At 33.5% G+C, this 22,508-nt stretch overlaps 3 non-coding genes across 3 annotated transcripts; 1 reads left to right on the top strand and 2 right to left on the bottom strand.

The window, feature by feature from the left end:
* Window positions 1-110, top strand: LOC125726832 (U6 spliceosomal RNA). Its single transcript, XR_007388437.1, has one exon. It is a non-coding gene; the product is annotated as a U6 spliceosomal RNA (small nuclear RNA).
* LOC125726830 (U6 spliceosomal RNA) lies at window positions 27-134 on the bottom strand. The gene has a single exon (XR_007388435.1). It is a non-coding gene; the product is annotated as a U6 spliceosomal RNA (small nuclear RNA).
* A 4,057-nt stretch (window positions 135-4,191) lies between these two features.
* LOC125726823 (U6 spliceosomal RNA) lies at window positions 4,192-4,298 on the bottom strand. Its single transcript, XR_007388429.1, has one exon. It is a non-coding gene; the product is annotated as a U6 spliceosomal RNA (small nuclear RNA).
* Window positions 4,299-22,508: the final 18,210 nt, after the last annotated feature.

The following is a 22,508-nucleotide window of genomic DNA, read 5'->3' as shown; positions in this document are numbered from 1 at the left end:
GTGCTTGCTATGGCAACACATATACTAAAATTGGAACGATACAGAGAAGATTAGCATGGCCCCTTCGCGCAGGGGCCATGCTAATCTTCTCTGTATCGTTCCAATTTTAGTATATGTGTTGCCATAGCAAGCACAGATTTACCAACAGATGAAAGAATATATAGGTGTGGAAGCGGTATGAGCTTTCCTCATGTCGGTGGCAAAGCAATGCCTATGCCCTGGCCCTATATTCTGCCAGAACATAAATATGAAGACAACTGACGTGCTGCGAAATATTTCTCTCAAATGTAACTTAACAATTAGGTGTCAAAAATTTTCTGCCTCAGAATGACTTTGTCAAATGAAAAATGAAACAAGGTGAAAGTACAAGAGGATGTGTCCATTTTAAAATGCAGATGAGACTCAATTTCAAGCATGTTCATTGGAGAGAAAAATTTACAATTCTTGGGTAATCTTTTCAGGATGAAATTTTTTTGATTCAAGGACAAAATTCCACGCTTCCCTTCAAGTCAATTTTAAGAATTTTCATTAGATAAAATTTTACAACTCTCAGGTTAGGGTTAGGGTTAGGATTAGGGTTAGGGTTTTTACAATTCTCCAGTAATCTTTTCTGGACCTAATTCTTTTGATTCAAGGATTAAATCCTCGCTTCCTTTAGCATTTAAGTGTCAAAAGAAATTCTGCATGATATTTTAGTCAACTGAATGATGAAAGAGGGTCAAAGTCAAAGTGGGAGTTTCCAATTTAATATGCAGATAAGAGTCAATTTCAAGCATTGTCATTGGAGAAAAAAAATCACACTTCTCTGCTAATCTTTCCTGGATCAAAAGTTTTTGATTCAAGGAATAAATTACAGACTTTCTTTAGAATGTACTTGTCAAAAATGATCTGTCTCAGAATATCTTCATGAACTGAACGATGGAAAAAGGTCAAAGTCCAAGTGGGAGTTTCCAATTTAAAATGCAGATTAGAGTCAATTTCAAGCATTGTCATTGGAGAAAAAAAATCACACTTCTCTGGTAATCTTTCCTGGATCAAAAGTTTTTGATTCAAGAACTAAATTACACACTTTCTTTAGCATGTACTTGTCAAAAATGATCTGTCTCAGAATATCTTCATGAACTGAACGATGGAAAAAGGTCAAAGTTCAAGTGTGAGTTTCCAATTTAAAATGCAGATTAGAGTCAATTTTAAGAATTTTCATTAGATAAAATTTTACAACTCTCCGGTTAGGGTTAGGGCTAGGATTAGGGTTAGGGTTTTTACAATTCTCCAGTAATCTTTTCTGGACCTAATTCTATTGATTCAAGGATTAAATCCTCGCTTCCTTTAGCATTTAAGTGTCAAAAAAAATTCTGCATGATATTTTAGTCAACTGAATGATGAAAGAGGGTCAAAGTCCAAGTGGGAGTTTCCAATTTAAAATGCAGATTAGAGTAAATTTCAAGCATTGTTTTTGGAGAAAAAAAAAAATCACCCTTCACTGGTAATCTTTCCTGGATCAAAAGTTTTTGATTCAAGAACTAAATTACACACTTTCTTTAGCATGTACTTGTCAAAAATGATCTGTCTCAGAATATCTTCATGAACTGAATTATGAAAGAGGATCAAAGTCCAAGTGGGAGTTTCCAATTTAAAATGCAGATTAGAGTCCATTTCAAGCATTGTCATTGGAGAAAAAAATCACACTTCTCTGGTAATCTTTCCTGGATCAAAAGTTTTTGATTCAAGGAATAAATGACAGACTTTCTGTAGCATGTACTTGTCAAAAATGATCTGTCTCAGAATATCTTCATTAACTGAACGATGGAAAAAGGTCAAAGTCCAAGTGGGAGTTTCCAATTTAAAATGCAGATTAGAGTCAATTTTAAGAATTTTCATTAGATAAAATTTTACAACTCTCCAGTTAGGGTTAGGGCTAGGATTAGGGTTAGGGTTTTTACAATTCTCCAGTAATCTTTTCTGGACCTAATTATTTTGATTCACGGATTCAATTCCTCGCTTCCTTTAGTATTTAAGTGTCAAAAAAAATTCTGCATGACATTTTAGTCAACTGAATGATGAAAGAGGGTCAAAGTCAAAGTGGGAGTTTCCAATTTAAAATGCAGATTAGAGTCAATTTCAAGCATTTTCATTAGATAAAATTTTACAACTCTCAGGTTAGGGTTAGGGTTAGGATTAGGGTTAGGGTTTTTACAATTCTCCAGTAATCTTTTCTGGACCTAATTCTTTTGATTCAAGGATTAAATCCTCGCTTCCTTTAGCATTTAAGTGTCAAAAGAAATTCTGCATGATATTTTAGTCAACTGAATGATGAAAGAGGGTCAAAGTCCAAGTGGGAGTTTCCAATTTAAAATGCAGATTAGAGTCAATTTCAAGCATTGTCATTGGAGAAAAAAAATCACACTTCTCTGCTAATCTTTCCTGGATCAAAAGTTTTTGATTCAAGGAATAAATTACAGACTTTCTTTAGCATGTACTTGTCAAAAATGATCTGTCTCAGAATATCTTCATGAACTGAACGATGGAAAAAGGTCAAAGTCCAAGTGGGAGTTTCCAATTTAAAATGCAGATTAGAGTCAATTTTAAGAATTTTCATTAGATAAAATTTTACAACTCTCCGGTTAGGGTTAGGGCTAGGATTAGGGTTAGGGTTAGGGTTTTTACAATTCTCCAGTAATCGTTTCTGGACCTAATTCTTTTGATTCAAGGATTCAATTCCTCGCTTCCTTTAGTATTTAAGTGTCAAAAAAAATTCTGCATGACATTTTAGTCAACTGAATGATGAAAGAGGGTCAAAGTCAAAGTGGGAGTTTCTAATTTAAAATGCAGATTAGAGTCAATTTCAAGCATTTTCATTAGATAAAATTTTACAACTCTCAGGTTAGGGTTAGGGTTAGGATTAGGGTTAGGGTTTTTACAATTCTCCAGTAATCTTTTCTGGACCTAATTCTTTTGATTCAAGGATTAAATCCTCGCTTCCTTTAGCATTTAAGTGTCAAAAAAAATTCTGCATGATATTTTAGTCAACTGAATGATGAAAGAGGGTCAAAGTCCAAGTGGGAGTTTCCAATTTAAAATGCAGATTAGAGTCAATTTCAAGCATTGTCATTGGAGAAAAAAAATCACACTTCTCTGCTAATCTTTCCTGGATCAAAAGTTTTTGATTCAAGGAATAAATTACAGACTTTCCTTAGCATGTACTTGTCAAAAATGATCTGTCTCAGAATATCTTCATGAACTGAACGATGGAAAAAGGTCAAAGTCCAAGTGGGAGTTTCCAATTTAAAATGCAGGTTAGAGTCAATTTTAAGAATTTTCATTAGATAAAATTTTACAACTCTCCGGTTAGGGTTAGGGCTAGGATTAGGGTTAGGGTTTTTACAATTCTTCAGTAATCTTTTCTGGACCTAATTCTTTTGATTCAAGGATTAAATCCTCGCTTCCTTTAGCATTTAAGTGTCAAAAAAAATTCTGCATGATATTTTAGTCAACTAAATTATGAAATAGGGTCAAAGTCCAAGTGGGAGTTTCCATTCTAAAATGCAGAGTTGAGTTAATTTCAAGCATTTTTCATTGGAGACTCAATTCTACATGTCCCCGGTCATCTGTTCTGTATCAGATACTTTAGATTCAAAGACCTAAATACAGAACTGTGGTACAAATAACATTTGAGTCAGCATAGCCATCTGATATTTTCCTCATCTTCACATATAACCATAAGATGCTTGTACCAGGCTCAGTCTTTTCCAGTGAAAGAATTTCATGCTGCTTTATATTTTTCTGATTATTCCAATCATCTATACTGAACAGGTTTCCTCCTAACGTCCATTCCTTGAGAAGTATTGCAATAGTTTCATTTAGGAATATTCCACATGGTGTCCAATACCTCAATAACGTTTTGCACAACCAATTGCACTGTTGCACTTCACACTTAGCCTGTCTTACCTCCTATCATCACTTCTATTTCTTCTATTGCACTGTCTTGTGTCACACTGTTTTTGCACACTTGCTCTTTATGTAGTCCTGTGTCGATGTAGTGTTATACATAGTACCATGGTCCTGGAGGAATGCTGTCTCATTCCACTGTGTATTGTATCACTGTATATGGTCAAAATGACAATAAAAGCCACTTGACTAGACTCTATCATTGCATGCAGTTTGATTAAGTTAGGAACCAGGGAAACCAAGCAAAATATGGAACGCTTCACGAATTTGCGTGTCATCCTTGCGCAGGGGCCATGCTAATCTTCTCTGTATCGTTCCAATTTTAGTATATGTGTTGCCATAGCAAGCACAGATTTACCAACATATGAAAGAATATATAGGTGTGGAAGCGGTATGAGCTTTCCTCATGTCGGTGGCAAAGCAATGCCTATGCCCTGGCCCTATATTCTGCCAGAACATAAATATGAAGACAGCTGACGTGCTGCGAAATATTTCTCTCAAATGTACCTTAACAATTAGGTGTCAAAAATTTTCTGCCTCAGAATGACTTTGTCAAATGAAAAATGAAACAAGGTGAAAGTACAAGAGGATGTGTCCATTTTAAGATGCAGATGAGACTCAATTTCAAGCATGTTCATTGGAGAGAAAAATTTACAATTCTTGGGTAATCTTTTCAGGATGAAATTTTTTTGATTCAAGGACAAAATTCCACGCTTCCCTTAAAGTCAATTTTAAGAATTTTCATTAGATAAAATTTTACAACTCTCCGGTTAGGGTTAGGGCTAGGATTAGCGTTAGGGTTTTTACAATTCTATAGTAATCTTTTCTGGACCTAATTCTTTTGATTCAAGGATTCAATTCCTCGCTTTCTTTAGCATTTAAGTGTCAAAAAAATTTCTGCATGATATTTTAGTCAACTGTATGATGAAAGAGGGTCAAAGTCAAAGTGGGAGTTTCCAATTTAAAATGCAGATTAGAGTCAATTTCAAGCATTTTTATTAGATAAAATTTTACAACTCTCAGGTTAGGGTTAGGGTTAGGATTAGGGTTAGGGTTTTTACAATTCTCCAGTAATCTTTTCTGGACCTAATTCTTTTGATTCAAGGATTAAATCCTCGCTTCCTTTAGCATTTAAGTGTCAAAAAAAATTCTGCATGATATTTTAGTGAACTGAATGATGAAAGAGGGTCAAAGTCCAAGTGGGAGTTTCCAATTTAAAATGCAGATTAGAGTCAATTTCAAGCATTGTCATTGGAGAAAAAAACCACACTTCTCTGTTAATCTTTCCTGGATCAAAAGTTTTTGATTCAAGAAATAAATTACAGACTTTCTTTAGTATGTACTTGTCAAAAATTATCTGTCTCAGAATATCTTTATGAACTGAACGATGAAAAAAGATCAAATTCCAAGTGGGAGTTTCCAATTTAAAATGCAGATTAGAGTCAATTTTAAGAATTTTCATTAGATAAAATTTTACAACTCTCCGGTTAGGGTTAGGGTTAGGATTAGGGTTAGGGTTTTTACAATTCTCCAGTAATCTTTTCTGGACCTAATTCTTTTGATTCAAGGATTAAATTCTTCGCTTCCTTTAGCATTTAAGTGTCAAAAAAAATTCTGCATGATATTTTAGTCAACTGAATGATGAAAGAGGGTCAAAGTCCAAGTGGGAGTTTCCAATTTAAAATGCAGATTAGAGTCAATTTCAAGCATTGTCATTGGAGAAAAAAATCACACTTCTCTGGTAATCTTTCCTGGATCAAAAGTTTTTTATTCAAGAACTAAATTACACACTTTCTTTAGCATGTACTTGTGAAAAATGATCTGTCTCAGAATATCTTCATGAACTGAACGATGAAAAAAGGTCAAAGTCCAAGTGGGAGTTTCCAATTTAAAATGCAGATTAAAGTCAATTTTAAGAATTTTCATTAAATAAAATTTTACAACTCTCCAGATAGGGTTAGGGCTAGGATTAGGGTTAGGGTTTTTACAATTCTCCAGTAATCTTTTCTGGACCTAATTCTTTTGATTCAAGGATTAAATTCCTCACTTCCTTTAGCATTTAAGTCTCAAAATAATATTCTGCATGATATTTTAGTCAACTGAATGATGAAAGAGGGTCAAAGTCCAAGTCGGAGTTTCCAATTTAAAATGCAGATTAGAGTCAATTTCAAGCATTGTAATTGGAGAAAAAAAATCACACTTCTCTGGTAATATTTCCTGGATCAAAAGTTTTTGATTCAAGGAATAAATTACAGACATTCTTTAGCATGTACTTGTCAAAAATGATCAGTCTCAGAATATCTTCATGAACTGAACGATGGAAAAAGGTCAAAGTCCTAGTGGGAGTTTCCAATTTAAAATGCAGATTAGAGTCAATTTCAAGCATTTTCATTAGATAAAATTTTACAACGCTCCGGTTAGGGTTAGGGCTAGGATTAGGGTTAGGGTTTTTACAATTCTCCAGTAATCTTTTCTGGACCTAATTCTTTTGATTCAAGGATTAAATTCCTCGCTCCTTTAGCATTTAAGTGTCAAAAAAAAATTCTGCATGATATTTTAGTCAACTGAATGATGAAAGAGGATCAAAGTCAAAGTGAGAGTTTCCAATTTAAAATGCAGATTACAGTCAATTTCAAGCATTTTCATTAGATAACATTTTACAACTCTCCGGTTAGGGTTAGGATTAGGGTTAGGGTTTTTACAATTCTCCAGTAATCTTTTCTGGACCTAATTCTTTTGATTCAAGGATTAAATCCTCGCTTCCTTTAGCATTTAAGTGTCAAAAAAAATTCTGCATGATATTTTAGTGAACTGAATGATGAAAGAGGGTCAAAGTCCAAGTGGGAGTTTCCAATTTAAAATGCAGATTAGAGTAAATTTCAAGCATTGTTTTTGGAGAAAAAAAAATCACCCTTCACTGGTAATCTTTCCTGGATCAAAAGTTTTTGATTCAAGAACTAAATTACACACTTTCTTTAGCATGTACTTGTCAAAAATGATCTGTCTCAGAATATCTTCATGAACTGAATTATGAAAGAGGATCAAAGTCCAAGTGGGAGTTTCCAATTTAAAATGCAGATTAGAGTCCATTTCAAGCATTGTCATTGGAGAAAAAAATCACACTTCTCTGGTAATCTTTCCTGGATCAAAAGTTTTTGATTCAAGGAATAAATGACAGACTTTCTGTAGCATGTACTTGTCAAAAATGATCAATTTTAAGAATTTTCATTAGATAAAATTTTACAATTCTCCGGTTAAGGTTAGGGCTAGGATTAGGGTTAGGGTTTTTACAATTCTCCAGTAATCTTTTCTGGACCTAATTCTTTTGATTCAAGGATTCAATTCCTTGCTTCCTTTAGCATTTAAGTGTCAAAAAAAATTCTGCATGATATTTTAGTTAACTGAATGATGAAAATGCAGATTAGAGTCAATTTTAAGAATTTTCATTAGATAAAATTTTACAACTCTCCGGTTAGGGTTAGGGCTAGGATTAGGGTTAGGGTTTTTACAATTCTCCAGTAATCTTTTCTGGACCTAATTCTATTGATTCAAGGATTAAATCCTCGCTTCCTTTAGCATTTAAGTGTCAAAAAAAATTCTGCATGATATTTTAGTCAACTGAATGATGAAAGAGGGTCAAAGTCCAAGTGGGAGTTTCCAATATAATATGCAGATTAGAGTCCATTTCAAGCATTGTCATTGGAGAAAAAAATCACACTTCTCTGGTAATCTTTCCTGGATCAAAAGTTTTTGATTCAAGGAATAAATTACAGACTTTCTGTAGCATGTACTTGTCAAAAATGATCTGTCTCAGAATATCTTCATGAACTGAACGATGGAAAAAGGTCAAAGTCCAAGTGGGAGTTTCCAATTTAAAATGCAGATTAGAGTCAATTTTAAGAATTTTCATTAGATAAAATTTTACAACTCTCCGGTTAGGGTTAGGGCTAGGATTAGGGTTAGGGTTTTTACAATTCTCCAGTAATCTTTTCTGGACCTAATTCTTTTGATTCAAGGATTCAATTCCTCGCTTCCTTTAGCATTTAAGTGTCAAAAAAAATTCTGCATGATATTTTAGTCAACTGAATGATGAAAGAGGGTCAAAGTCAAAGTGGGAGTTTCCAATTTAAAATGCAGATTAGAGTCAATTTCAAGCATTTTCATTAGATAAAATTTTACAACTCTCAGGTTAGGGTTAGGGTTAGGATTAGGGTTAGGGTTTTTACAATTCTCCAGTAATCTTTTCTGGACCTAATTCTTTTGATTCAAGGATTAAATCCTCGCTTCCTTTAGCATTTAAGTGTCAAAAAAAATTCTGCATGATATTTTAGTCAACTGAATGATGAAAGACGGTCAAAGTCCAAGTGGGAGTTTCCAATTTAAAATGCAGATTAGAGTCAATTTCAAGCATTTTCATTTGATAAAATTTTACAACTCTCAGGTTAGGGTTAGGGTTAGGATTAGGGTTAGGGTTTTTACAATTCTCCAGTAATATTTTCTGGACCTAATTCTTTTGATTCAAGGATGAAATCCTCGCTTCCTTTAGCATTTAAGTGTCAAAAAAAATTCTGCATGATATTTCAGTCAACTGAATGATGAAAGACGGTCAAAGTCCAAGTGGGAGTTTCCAATTTAAAATTCAGATTAGAGCCAATTTCAAGCATTTTCATTTGATAAAATTTTACAACTCTCAGGTTAGGGTTAGGGTTAGGATTAGGGTTAGGGTTTTTACAATTCTCCAGTAATCTTTTCTGGACCTAATTCTTTTGATTCAAGGATTAAATCCACGCTTCCTTTAGCATTTAAGTGTCAAAAAAAAATCTGCATGATATTTTAGTCAACTGAATGATGAAAGAGGGTCAAAGTCAAAGTGGGAGTTTCTAATTTAAAATGCAGATTAGAGTCAATTTCAAGCATTGTCATTGGAGAAAAAAAATCACACTTCTCTGGTAATCTTTCCTGGATCAAAAGTTTTTGATTCAAGGAATAAATTACAGACTTTCTTTAGCATGTACTTGTCAAAAATGATCTGTCTCAGAATATCTTCATGAACTGAACGATGAAAAAAGGTCAAAGTCCAAGTGGGAGTTTCCAATTTAAAATGCAGATTAGAGTCAATTTCAAGCATTGTCATTGGAGAAAAAAAATCACACTTCTCTGGTAATCTTTCCTGGATCAAAAGTTTTTGATTCAAGAACTAAATTACACACTTTCTTTAGCATGTACTTGTCAAAAATGATCTGTCTCAGAATATCTTCATGAACTGAACGATGGAAAAAGGTCAAAGTCCAAGTGTGAGTTTCCAATTTAAAATGCAGATTAGAGTCAATTTTAAGAATTTTCATTAGATAAAATTTTACAACTCTCCGGTTAGGGTTAGGGCTAGGATTAGGGTTAGGGTTTTTACAATTCTCCAGTAATCTTTTCTGGACCTAATTCTATTGATTCAAGGATTAAATCCTCGCTTCCTTTAGCATTTAAGTGTCAAAAAATATTCTGCATGATATTTTAGTCAACTGAATGATGAAAGAGGGTCAAAGTCCAAGTGGGAGTTTCCAATTTAAAATGCAGATTAGAGTAAATTTCAAGCATTGTTTTTGGAGAAAAAAAAATCACCCTTCACTGGTAATCTTTCCTGGATCAAAAGTTTTTGATTCAAGAACTAAATTACACACTTTCTTTAGCATGTACTTGTCAAAAATGATCTGTCTCAGAATATCTTCATGAACTGAAAGATGAAAGAGGATCAAAGTCCAAGTGGGAGTTTCCAATTTAAAATGCAGATTACAGTCAATTTCCAGCATTTTCATTAGATAAAATTTTACAACTCTCCGGTTAGGGTTAGGGCTAGGATTAGGGTTAGGGTTTTTACAATTCTCCAGTAATCTTTTCTGGACCTAATTCTTTTGATTCAAGGATTCAATTCCTCGCTTCCTTTAGCATTTAAGTGTCAAAAATAATTCTGCATGATATTTTAGTCAACTGAATGATGAAAGAGGGTCAAAGTCCAAGTGGGAGTTTCCAATTTAAAATGCAGATTAGAGTCCATTTCAAGCATTGTCATTGGAGAAAAAAATCACACTTCTCTGGTAATCTTTCCTGGATCAAAAGTTTTTGATTCAAGGAATAAATGACAGACTTTCTATAGCATGTACTTGTCAAAAATGATCTGTCTCAGAATAACTTCATTAACTGAACGATGGAAAAAGGTCAAAGTCCAAGTGGGAGTTTCCAATTTAAAATGCAGATTAGAGTCAATTTTAAGAATTTTCATTAGATAAAATTTTACAACTCTCCAGTTAGGGTTAGGGCTAGGATTAGGGTTAGGGTTTTTACAATTCTCCAGTAATCTTTTCTGGACCTAATTCTATTGATTCAAGGATTAAATCCTCGCTTCCTTTAGCATTTAAGTGTCAAAAAAAATTCTGCATGATATTTTAGTCAACTGAATGATAAAAGAGGGTCGAAGTCCAAGTGGGAGTTTCCAATTTAATATGCAGATTAGAGTCCATTTCAAGCATTGTCATTGGAGAAAAAAATCACACTTCTCTGGTAATCTTTCCTGGATCAAAAGTTTTTGATTCAAGGAATAAATTACAGACTTTCTGTAGCATGTACTTGTCAAAAATGATCTGTCTCAGAATATCTTCATGAACTGAACGATGGAAAAAGGTCAAAGTCCAAGTGGGAGTTTCCAATTTAAATGCAGATTAGAGTCAATTTTAAGAATTTTCATTAGATAAAATTTTACAACTCTCCGGTTAGGGTTAGGGCTAGGATTAGGGTTAGGGTTTTTACAATTCTCCAGTAATCTTTTCTGGACCTAATTATTTTGATTCAAGGATTCAATTCCTCGCTTCCTTTAGTATTTAAGTGTCAAAAAAAATTCTGCATGACATTTTAGTCAACTGAATGATGAAAGAGGGTCAAAGTCAAAGTGGGAGTTTCCAATTTAAAATGCAGATTAGAGTCAATTTCAAGCATTTTCATTAGATAATATTTTACAACTCTCAGGTTAGGGTTAGGGTTAGGATTAGGGTTAGGGTTTTTACAATTCTCCAGTAATCTTTTCTGGACCTAATTCTTTTGATTCAAGGATTAAATCCTCGCTTCCTTTAGCATTTAAGTGTCAAAAAAAATTCTGCATGATATTTTAGTCAACTGAATGATGAAAGAGGGTCAAAGTCAAAGTGGGAGTTTCCAATTTAAAATGCAGATTAGAGTCAATTTCAAGCATTGTCATTGGAGAAAAAAAATCACACTTCTCTGCTAATCTTTCCTGGATCAAAAGTTTTTGATTCAAGGAATAAATTACAGACTTTCTTTTGCATGTACTTGACAAAAATGATCTGTCTCAGAATATCTTCATGAACTGAACGATGGAAAAAGGTCAAAGTCCAAGTGGGAGTTTCCAATTTAAAATGCAGATTAGAGTCAATTTTAAGAATTTTCATTAGATAAAATATTACAACTTTCCGGTTAGGGTTAGGGCTAGGATTAGGGTTAGGGTTTTTACAATTCTCCAGTAATCTTTTCAGGACCTAATTCTTTTGATTCAAGGATTAAATTCCTCGCTTCCTTTAGCATTTAAGTGTCAAAAAAAATTCTGCATGATATTTTAGTCAACTGAATGATGAAAGAGGGTCAAAGTCAAAGTGGGAGTTTCCAATTTAAAATGCAGATTAGAGTCAATTTTAAGAATTTTCATTAGATAAAATTTTACAACTCTCCGGTTAGGGTTAGGGCTAGGATTAGGGTTAGGGTTTTTACAATTCTCCAGTAATCTTTTCTGGACCTAATTCTATTGATTCAAGGATTAAATCCTCGCTTCCTTTAGCATTTAAGTGTCAAAAAAAATTCTGCATGATATTTTAGTCAACTGAATGATGAAATAGGGTCAAAGTCCAAGTGGGAGTTTCCAATATAATATGCAGATTAGAGTCCATTTCAAGCATTGTCATTGGAGAAAGAAATCACACTTCTCTGGTAATCTTTCCTGGATCAAAAGTTTTTGTTTCAAGGAATAAATTACAGACTTTCTGTAGCATGTACTTGTCAAAAATGATCTGTCTCAGAATATCTTCATGAACTGAACGATGGAAAAAGGTCAAAGTCCAAGTGGGAGTTTCCAATTTAAAATGCAGATTAGAGTCAATTTTAAGAATTTTCATTAGATAAAATTTTACAACTCTCCGGTTAGGGTTAGGGCTAGGATTAGGGTTAGGGTTTTTACAATTCTCCAGTAATCTTTTCTGGACCTAATTCTTTTGATTCAAGGATTAAATCCTCGCTTCCTTTAGCATTTAAGTGTCAAAAGAAATTCTGCATGATATTTTAGTCAACTGAATGATGAAAGAGGGTCAAAGTCCAAGTGGGAGTTTCCAATTTAAAATGCAGATTAGAGTCAATTTCAAGCATTGTCATTGGAGAAAAAAAATCACACTTCTCTGCTAATCTTTCCTGGATCAAAAGTTTTTGATTCAAGGAATAAATTACAGACTTTCTTTAGCATGTACTTGTCAAAAATGATCTGTCTCAGAATATCTTCATGAACTGAACGATGGAAAAAGGTCAAAGTCCAAGTGGGAGTTTCCAATTTAAAATGCAGATTAGAGTCAATTTTAAGAATTTTCATTAGATAAAATTTTACAACTCTCCGGTTAGGGTTAGGGCTAGGATTAGGGTTAGGGTTTTTACAATTCTCCAGTAATCTTTTCAGGACCTAATTCTTTTGATTCAAGGATTAAATTCCTCGCTTCCTTTAGCATTTAAGTGTCAAAAAAAATTCTGCATGATATTTTAGTCAACTGAATGATGAAAGAGGGTCAAAGTCCAAGTGGGAGTTTCCAATTTAAAATGCAGATTAGAGTCAATTTTAAGAATTTTCATTAGATAAAATTTTACAACTCTCCGGTTAGGGTTAGGGCTAGGATTAGGGTTAGGGTTTTTACAATTCTCCAGTAATCTTTTCTGGACCTAATTCTATTGATTCAAGGATTAAATCCTCGCTTCCTTTAGCATTTAAGTGTCAAAAAAAATTCTGCATGATATTTTAGTCAACTGAATGATGAAATAGGGTCAAAGTCCAAGTGGGAGTTTCCAATATAATATGCAGATTAGAGTCCATTTCAAGCATTGTCATTGGAGAAAAAAATCACACTTCTCTGGTAATCTTTCCTGGATTAAAAGTTTTTGATTCAAGGAATAAATTACAGACTTTCTGTAGCATGTACTTGTCAAAAATGATCTGTCTCAGAATATCTTCATGAACTGAACGATGGAAAAAGGTCAAAGTCCAAGTGGGAGTTTCCAATTTAAAATGCAGATTAGAGTCAATTTTAAGAATTTTCATTAGATAAAATTTTACAACTCTCCGGTTAGGGTTAGGGCTAGGATTAGGGTTAGGGTTTTTACAATTCTCCAGTAATCTTTTCTGGACCTAATTATTTTGATTCAAGGATTCAATTCCTCGCTTCCTTTAGTATTTAAGTGTCAAAAAAAATTCTGCATGACATTTTAGTCAACTGAATGATGAAAGAGGGTCAAAGTCCAAGTGGGAGTTTCCAATTTAAAATGCAGATTAGAGTCAATTTTAAGAATTTTCATTAGATAAAATTTTACAACTCTCCGGTTAGGGTTAGGGCTAGGATTAGGGTTAGGGTTTTTACAATTCTCCAGTAATCTTTTCAGGACCTAATTCTTTTGATTCAAGGATTAAATTCCTCGCTTCCTTTAGCATTTAAGTGTCAAAAAAAATTCTGCATGATATTTTAGTCAACTGAATGATGAAAGAGGGTCAAAGTCCAAGTGGGAGTTTCCAATTTAAAATGCAGATTAGAGTCAATTTTAAGAATTTTCATTAGATAAAATTTTACAACTCTCCGGTTAGGGTTAGGGCTAGGATTAGGGTTAGGGTTTTTACAATTCTCCAGTAATCTTTTCTGGACCTAATTCTATTGATTCAAGGATTAAATCCTCGCTTCCTTTAGCATTTAAGTGTCAAAAAAAATTCTGCATGATATTTTAGTCAACTGAATGATGAAATAGGGTCAAAGTCCAAGTGGGAGTTTCCAATATAATATGCAGATTAGAGTCCATTTCAAGCATTGTCATTGGAGAAAAAAATCACACTTCTCTGGTAATCTTTCCTGGATTAAAAGTTTTTGATTCAAGGAATAAATTACAGACTTTCTGTAGCATGTACTTGTCAAAAATGATCTGTCTCAGAATATCTTCATGAACTGAACGATGGAAAAAGGTCAAAGTCCAAGTGGGAGTTTCCAATTTAAAATGCAGATTAGAGTCAATTTTAAGAATTTTCATTAGATAAAATTTTACAACTCTCCGGTTAGGGTTAGGGCTAGGATTAGGGTTAGGGTTTTTACAATTCTCCAGTAATCTTTTCTGGACCTAATTATTTTGATTCAAGGATTCAATTCCTCGCTTCCTTTAGTATTTAAGTGTCAAAAAAAATTCTGCATGACATTTTAGTCAACTGAATGATGAAAGAGGGTCAAAGTCAAAGTGGGAGTTTCCAATTTAAAATGCAGATTAGAGTCAATTTCAAGCATTTTCATTAGATAAAATTTTACAACTCTCAGGTTAGGGTTAGGATTAGGGTTAGGGTTTTTACAATTCTCCAGTAATCTTTTCTGGACCTAATTCTTTTGATTCAAGGATTAAATCCTCGCTTCCTTTAGCATTTAAGTGTCAAAAGAAATTCTGCATGATATTTTAGTCAACTGAATGATGAAAGAGGGTCAAAGTCCAAGTGGGAGTTTCCAATTTAAAATGCAGATTAGAGTCAATTTCAAGCATTGTCATTGGAGAAAAAAAATCACACTTCTCTGCTAATCTTTCCTGGATCAAAAGTTTTTGATTCAAGGAATAAAATACAGACTTTCTGTAGCATGTACTTGTCAAAAATGATCTGTCTCAGAATATCTTCATGAACTGAAAGATGAAAGAGGATCAAAGTCAAAGTGGGAGTTTCCAATTTAAAATGCAGATTACAGTCAATTTCCAGCATTTTCATTAGATAAAATTTTACAACTCTCCGGTTAGGGTTAGGGCTAGGATTAGGGTTAGGGTTTTTACAATTCTCCAGTAATCTTTTCTGGACCTAATTCTTTTGATTCAAGGATTCAATTCCTCGCTTCCTTTAGCATTTAAGTGTCAAAAATAATTCTGCATGATATTTTAGTCAACTGAATGATGAAAGAGGGTCAAAGTCCAAGTGGGAGTTTCCAATTTAAAATGCAGATTAGAGTCCATTTCAAGCATTGTCATTGGAGAAAAAAATCACACTTCTCTGGTAATCTTTCCTGGATCAAAAGTTTTTGATTCAAGGAATAAATGACAGACTTTCTATAGCATGTACTTGTCAAAAATGATCTGTCTCAGAATAACTTCATTAACTGAACGATGGAAAAAGGTCAAAGTCCAAGTGGGAGTTTCCAATTTAAAATGCAGATTAGAGTCAATTTTAAGAATTTTCATTAGATAAAATTTTACAACTCTCCGGTTAGGGTTAGGGCTAGGATTAGGGTTAGTGTTTTTACAATTCTCCAGTAATCTTTTCTGGACCTAATTATTTTGATTCAAGGATTCAATTCCTCGCTTCCTTTAGTATTTAAGTGTCAAAAAAAATTCTGCATGACATTTTAGTCAACTGAATGATGAAAGAGGGTCAAAGTCAAAGTGGGAGTTTCCAATTTAAAATGCAGATTAGAGTCAATTTCAAGCATTTTCATTAGATAATATTTTACAACTCTCAGGTTAGGGTTAGGGTTAGGATTAGGGTTAGGGTTTTTACAATTCTCCAGTAATCTTTTCTGGACCTAATTCTTTTGATTCAAGGATTAAATCCTCGCTTCCTTTAGCATTTAAGTGTCAAAAGAAATTCTGCATGATATTTTAGTCAACTGAATGATGAAAGAGGGTCAAAGTCCAAGTGGGAGTTTCCAATTTAAAATGCAGATTAGAGTCAATTTCAAGCATTGTCATTGTAGAAAAAAAATCACACTTCTCTGCTAATCTTTCCTGGATCAAAAGTTTTTGATTCAAGGAATAAATTACAGACTTTCTTTAGCATGTACTTGACAAAAATGATCTGTCTCAGAATATCTTCATGAACTGAACGATGGAAAAAGGTCAAAGTCCAAGTGGGAGTTTCCAATTTAAAATGCAGATTAGAGTCAATTTTAAGAATTTTCATTAGATAAAATATTACAACTTTCCGGTTAGGGTTAGGGCTAGGATTAGGGTTAGGGTTTTTACAATTCTCCAGTAATCTTTTCAGGACCTAATTCTTTTGATTCAAGGATTAAATTCCTCGCTTCCTTTAGCATTTAAGTGTCAAAAAAAATTCTGCATGATATTTTAGTCAACTGAATGATGAAAGAGGGTCAAAGTCAAAGTGGGAGTTTCCAATTTAAAATGCAGATTAGAGTCAATTTTAAGAATTTTCATTAGATAAAATTTTACAACTCTCCGGTTAGGGTTAGGGCTAGGATTAGGGTTAGGGTTTTTACAATTCTCCAGTAATCTTTTCTGGACCTAATTCTATTGATTCAAGGATTAAATCCTCGCTTCCTTTAGCATTTAAGTGTCAAAAAAAATTCTGCATGATATTTTAGTCAACTGAATGATGAAATAGGGTCAAAGTCCAAGTGGGAGTTTCCAATATAATATGCAGATTAGAGTCCATTTCAAGCATTGTCATTGGAGAAAGAAATCACACTTCTCTGGTAATCTTTCCTGGATCAAAAGTTTTTGTTTCAAGGAATAAATTACAGACTTTCTGTAGCATGTACTTGTCAAAAATGATCTGTCTCAGAATATCTTCATGAACTGAACGATGGAAAAAGGTCAAAGTCCAAGTGGGAGTTTCCAATTTAAAATGCAGATTAGAGTCAATTTTAAGAATTTTCATTAGATAAAATTTTACAACTCTCCGGTTAGGGTTAGGGCTAGGATTAGGGTTAGGGTTTTTACAATTCTCCAGTAATCTTTTCAGGACCTAATTCTTTTGATTCAAGGATTAAATTCCTCGCTTCCTTTAGCATTTAAGTGTCAAAAAAAATTCTGCATGATATTTTAGTCAACTGAATGATGAAAGAGGGTCAAAGTCCAAGTGGGAGTTTCCAATTTAAAATGCAGATTAGAGTCAATTTTAAGAATTTTCATTAGATAAAATTTTACAACTCTCCGGTTAGGGTTAGGGCTAGGATTAGGGTTAGGGTTTTTACAATTCTCCAGTAATCTTTTCTGGACCTAATTCTATTGATTCAAGGATTAAATCCTCGCTTCCTTTAGCATTTAAGTGTCAAAAAAAATTCTGCATGATATTTTAGTCAACTGAATGATGAAATAGGGTCAAAGTCCAAGTGGGAGTTTCCAATATAATATGCAGATTAGAGTCCATTTCAAGCATTGTCATTGGAGAAAAAAATCACACTTCTCTGGTAATCTTTCCTGGATCAAAAGTTTTTGATTCAAGGAATAAATTACAGACTTTCTGTAGCATGTACTTGTCAAAAATGATCTGTCTCAGAATATCTTCATGAACTGAACGATGGAAAAAGGTCAAAGTCCAAGTGGGAGTTTCCAATTTAAAATGCAGATTAGAGTCAATTTTAAGAATTTTCATTAGATAAAATTTTACAACTCTCCGGTTAGGGTTAGGGCTAGGATTAGGGTTAGGGTTTTTACAATTCTCCAGTAATCTTTTCTGGACCTAATTATTTTGATTCAAGGATTCAATTCCTCGCTTCCTTTAGTATTTAAGTGTCAAAAAAAATTCTGCATGACATTTTAGTCAACTGAATGATGAAAGAGGGTCAAAGTCAAAGTGGGAGTTTCCAATTTAAAATGCAGATTAGAGTCAATTTCAAGCATTTTCATTAGATAAAATTTTACAACTCTCAGGTTAGGGTTAGGATTAGGGTTAGGGTTTTTACAATTCTCCAGTAATCTTTTCTGGACCTAATTCTTTTGATTCAAGGATTAAATCCTCGCTTCCTTTAGCATTTAAGTGTCAAAAGAAATTCTGCATGATATTTTAGTCAACTGAATGATGAAAGAGGGTCAAAGTCCAAGTGGGAGTTTCCAATTTAAAATGCAGATTAGAGTCAATTTCAAGCATTGTCATTGGAGAAAAAAAATCACACTTCTCTGCTAATCTTTCCTGGATCAAAAGTTTTTGATTCAAGGAATAAAATACAGACTTTCTGTAGCATGTACTTGTCAAAAATGATCTGTCTCAGAATATCTTCATGAACTGAACGATGGAAAAAGGTCAAAGTCCAAGTGGGAGTTTCCAATTTAAAATGCAGATTAGAGTCAATTTTAAGAATTTTCATTAGATAAAATTTTACAACTCTCCGGTTAGGGTTAGGGCTAGGATTAGGGTTAGGGTTTTTACAATTCTCCAGTAATCTTTTCTGGACCTAATTATTTTGATTCAAGGATTCAATTCCTCGCTTCCTTTAGTATTTAAGTGTCAAAAAAAATTCTGCATGACATTTTAGTCAACTGAATGATGAAAGAGGGTCAAAGTCAAAGTGGGAGTTTCCAATTTAAAATGCAGATTAGAGTCAATTTCAAGCATTTTCATTAGATAAAATTTTACAACTCTCAGGTTAGGGTTAGGATTAGGGTTAGGGTTTTTACAATTCTCCAGTAATCTTTTCTGGACCTAATTCTTTTGATTCAAGGATTAAATCCTCGCTTCCTTTAGCATTTAAGTGTCAAAAGAAATTCTGCATGATATTTTAGTCAACTGAATGATGAAAGAGGGTCAAAGTCCAAGTGGGAGTTTCCAATTTAAAATGCAGATTAGAGTCAATTTCAAGCATTGTCATTGGAGAAAAAAAATCACACTTCTCTGCTAATCTTTCCTGGATCAAAAGTTTTTGATTCAAGGAATAAAATACAGACTTTCTGTAGCATGTACTTGTCAAAAATGATCTGTCTCAGAATATCTTCATGAACTGAACGATGGAAAAAGGTCAAAGTCCAAGTGGGAGTTTCCAATTTAAAATGCAGATTAGAGTCAATTTTAAGAATTTTCATTAGATAAAATTTTACAACTCTCCGGTTAGGGTTAGGGCTAGGATTAGGGTTAGGGTTTTTACAATTCTCCAGTAATCTTTTCTGGACCTAATTCTTTTGATTCAAGGATTCAATTCCTCGCTTCCTTTAGTATTTAAGTGTCAAAAAAAATTCTGCATGACATTTTAGTCAACTGAATGATGAAAGAGGGTCAAAGTCAAAGTGGGAGTTTCCAATTTAAAATGCAGATTAGAGTCAATTTCAAGCATTTTCATTAGATAAAATTTTACAACTCTCAGGTTAGGGTTAGGATTAGGGTTAGGGTTTTTACAATTCTCCAGTAATCTTTTCTGGACCTAATTCTTTTGATTCAAGGATTAAATCCTCGCTTCCTTTAGCATTTAAGTGTCAAAAGAAATTCTGCATGATATTTTAGTCAACTGAATGATGAAAGAGGGTCAAAGTCCAAGTGGGAGTTTCCAATTTAAAATGCAGATTAGAGTCAATTTCAAGCATTGTCATTGGAGAAAAAAAATCACACTTCTCTGCTAATCTTTCCTGGATCAAAAGTTTTTGATTCAAGGAATAAAATACAGACTTTCTGTAGCATGTACTTGTCAAAAATGATCTGTCTCAGAATATCTTCATGAACTGAACGATGGAAAAAGGTCAAAGTCCAAGTGGGAGTTTCCAATTTAAAATGCAGATTAGAGTCAATTTTAAGAATTTTCATTAGATAAAATTTTACAACTCTCCGGTTAGGGTTAGGGCTAGGATTAGGGTTAGGGTTTTTACAATTCTCCAGTAATCTTTTCTGGACCTAATTCTTTTGATTCAAGGATTCAATTCCTCGCTTCCTTTAGCATTTAAGTGTCAAAAAAAATTCTGCATGATATTTTAGTCAACTGAATGATGAAAGAGGGTCAAAGTCAAAGTGGGAGTTTCCAATTTAAAATGCAGATTAGAGTCAATTTCAAGCATTTTCATTTGATAAAATTTTACAACTCTCAGGTTAGGGTTAGGGTTAGGATTAGGGTTAGGGTTTTTACAATTCTCCAGTAATCTTTTCTGGACCTAATTCTTTTGATTCAAGGATTAAATCCTCGCTTCCTTTAGCATTTAAGTGTCAAAAGAAATTCTGCATGATATTTTAGTCAACTGAATGATGAAAGAGGGTCAAAGTCCAAGTGGGAGTTTCCAATTTAAAATGCAGATTAGAGTACATTTCAAGCATTGTCATTGGAGAAAAAAAATCACACTTCTCTGGTAATCTTTCCTGGATCAAAAGTTTTTGATTCAAGGAATAAATTACAGACTTTATTTAGCATGTACTTGTCAAAAATGATCTGTCTCAGAATATCTTCATGAACTGAACGATGGAAAAAGGTCAAAGTCCAAGTGGGAGTTTCCAATTTAAAATGCAGATTAGAGTCAATTTTAAGAATTTTCATTAGATAAAATTTTACAACTCTCCGGTTAGGGTTAGGGCTAGGATTAGGGTTAGGGTTTTTACAATTCTCCAGTAATCTTTTCTGGACCTGATTCTTTTGATTCAAGGATTCAATTCCTCGCTTCCTTTAGCATTTAAGTGACAAAAAAAATTCTGCATGATATTTTAGTCAACTGAATGATGAAAGAGGGTCAAAGTCAAAGTGGGAGTTTCCAATTTTAAATGCAGATTAGAGTCCATTTCAAGCATTGTCATTGGAGAAAAAAATCACACTTCTCTGGTAATCTTTCCTGGATCAAAAGTTTTTGATTCAAGGAATAAATTACAGACTTTCTGTAGCATGTACTTGTCAAAAATGAACTGTCTCAGAATATCTTCATGAACTGAACGATGGAAAAAGGTCAAAGTCCAAGTGGGAGTTTCCAATTTAAAATGCAGATTAGAGTCAATTTTAAGAATTTTCATTAGATAAAATTTTACAACTCTCCAGTTAGGTTTAGGGCTAGGATTAGGGTTAGGGTTTTTACAATTCTCCAGTAATCTTTTCTGGACCTAATTCTATTGATTCAAGGATTAAATCCTCGCTTCCTTTAGCATTTAAGTGTCAAAAAAAATTCTGCATGATATTTTAGTCAACTGAATGATGAAAGAGGGTCAAAGTCCAAGTGGGAGTTTCCAATTTAATATGCAGATTAGAGTCCATTTCAAGCATTGTCATTGGAGAAAAAAATCACACTTCTCTGGTAATCTTTCCTGGATCAAAAGTTTTTGATTCAAGGAATAAATTACAGACTTTCCTTAGCATGTACTTGTCAAAAATGATCTGTCTCAGAATATATTCATGAACTGAACGATGGAAAAAGGTCAAAGTCCAAGTGGGAGTTTCCAATTTAAAATGCAGATTAGAGTCAATTTTAAGAATTTTCATTAGATAAAATTTTACAACTCTCCGGTTAGGGTTAGGGCTAGGATTAGGGTTAGGGTTAGGGTTTTTACAATTCTCCAGTAATCGTTTCTGGACCTAATTCTTTTGATTCAAGGATTCAATTCCTCGCTTCCTTTAGTATTAAAGTGTCAAAAAAAATTCTGCATGACATTTTAGTCAACTGAATGATGAAAGAGGGTCAAAGTCAAAGTGGGAGTTTCCAATTTAAAATGCAGATTAGAGTCAATTTCAAGCATTTTCATTAGATAAAATTTTACAACTCTCAGGTTAGGGTTAGGGTTAGGATTAGGGTTAGGGTTTTTACAATTCTCCAGTAATCTTTTCTGGACCTAATTCTTTTGATTCAAGGATTAAATCCTCGCTTCCTTTAGCATTTAAGTGTCAAAAAAAATTCTGCATGATATTTTAGTCAACTGAATGATGAAAGAGGGTCAAAGTCCAAGTGGGAGTTTCCATTCTAAAATGCAGAGTTGAGTTAATTTCAAGCATTTTTCATTGGAGACTCAATTCTACATGTCCCCGGTCATCTGTTCTGTATCAGATACTTTAGATTCAAAGACCTAAATACAGAACTGTGGTACAAATAACATTTGAGTCAGCATAGCCATCTGATATTTTCCTCATCTTCACATATAACCATAAGATGCTTGTACCAGGCTCAGTCTTTTCCAGTGAAAGAATGTCATGCTGCTTTATATTTTTCTGATTATTCCAATCATCTATACTGAACAGGTTTCCTCCTAACGTCCATTCCTTGAGAAGTATTGCAATAGTTTCATTTAGGAATATTCCACATGGTGTCCAATACCTCAATAACGTTTTGCACAACCAGTTGCACTGTTGCACTTCACACTTAGCCTGTCTTACCTCCTATTATCACTTCTATTTCTTCTATTGCACTGTCTTGTGTCACACTGTTTTTGCACACTTGCTCTTTATGTAGTCCTGTGTCGATGTAGTGTTATACATAGTACCATGGTCCTGGAGGAATGCTGTCTCATTTCACTGTGTATTGTATCACTGTATATGGTCAAAATGACAATAAAAGCCACTTGACTAGACTCTATCATTGCATGCAGTTTGATTAAGTTAGGAACCAGGGAAACCAAG

This window comes from Brienomyrus brachyistius, unplaced genomic scaffold (genome assembly GCF_023856365.1).
Source record: "Brienomyrus brachyistius isolate T26 unplaced genomic scaffold, BBRACH_0.4 scaffold77, whole genome shotgun sequence".
NCBI lineage: Eukaryota > Metazoa > Chordata > Actinopteri > Osteoglossiformes > Mormyridae > Brienomyrus > Brienomyrus brachyistius.
This window is presented reverse-complemented; position numbering and strand designations above follow the sequence as displayed.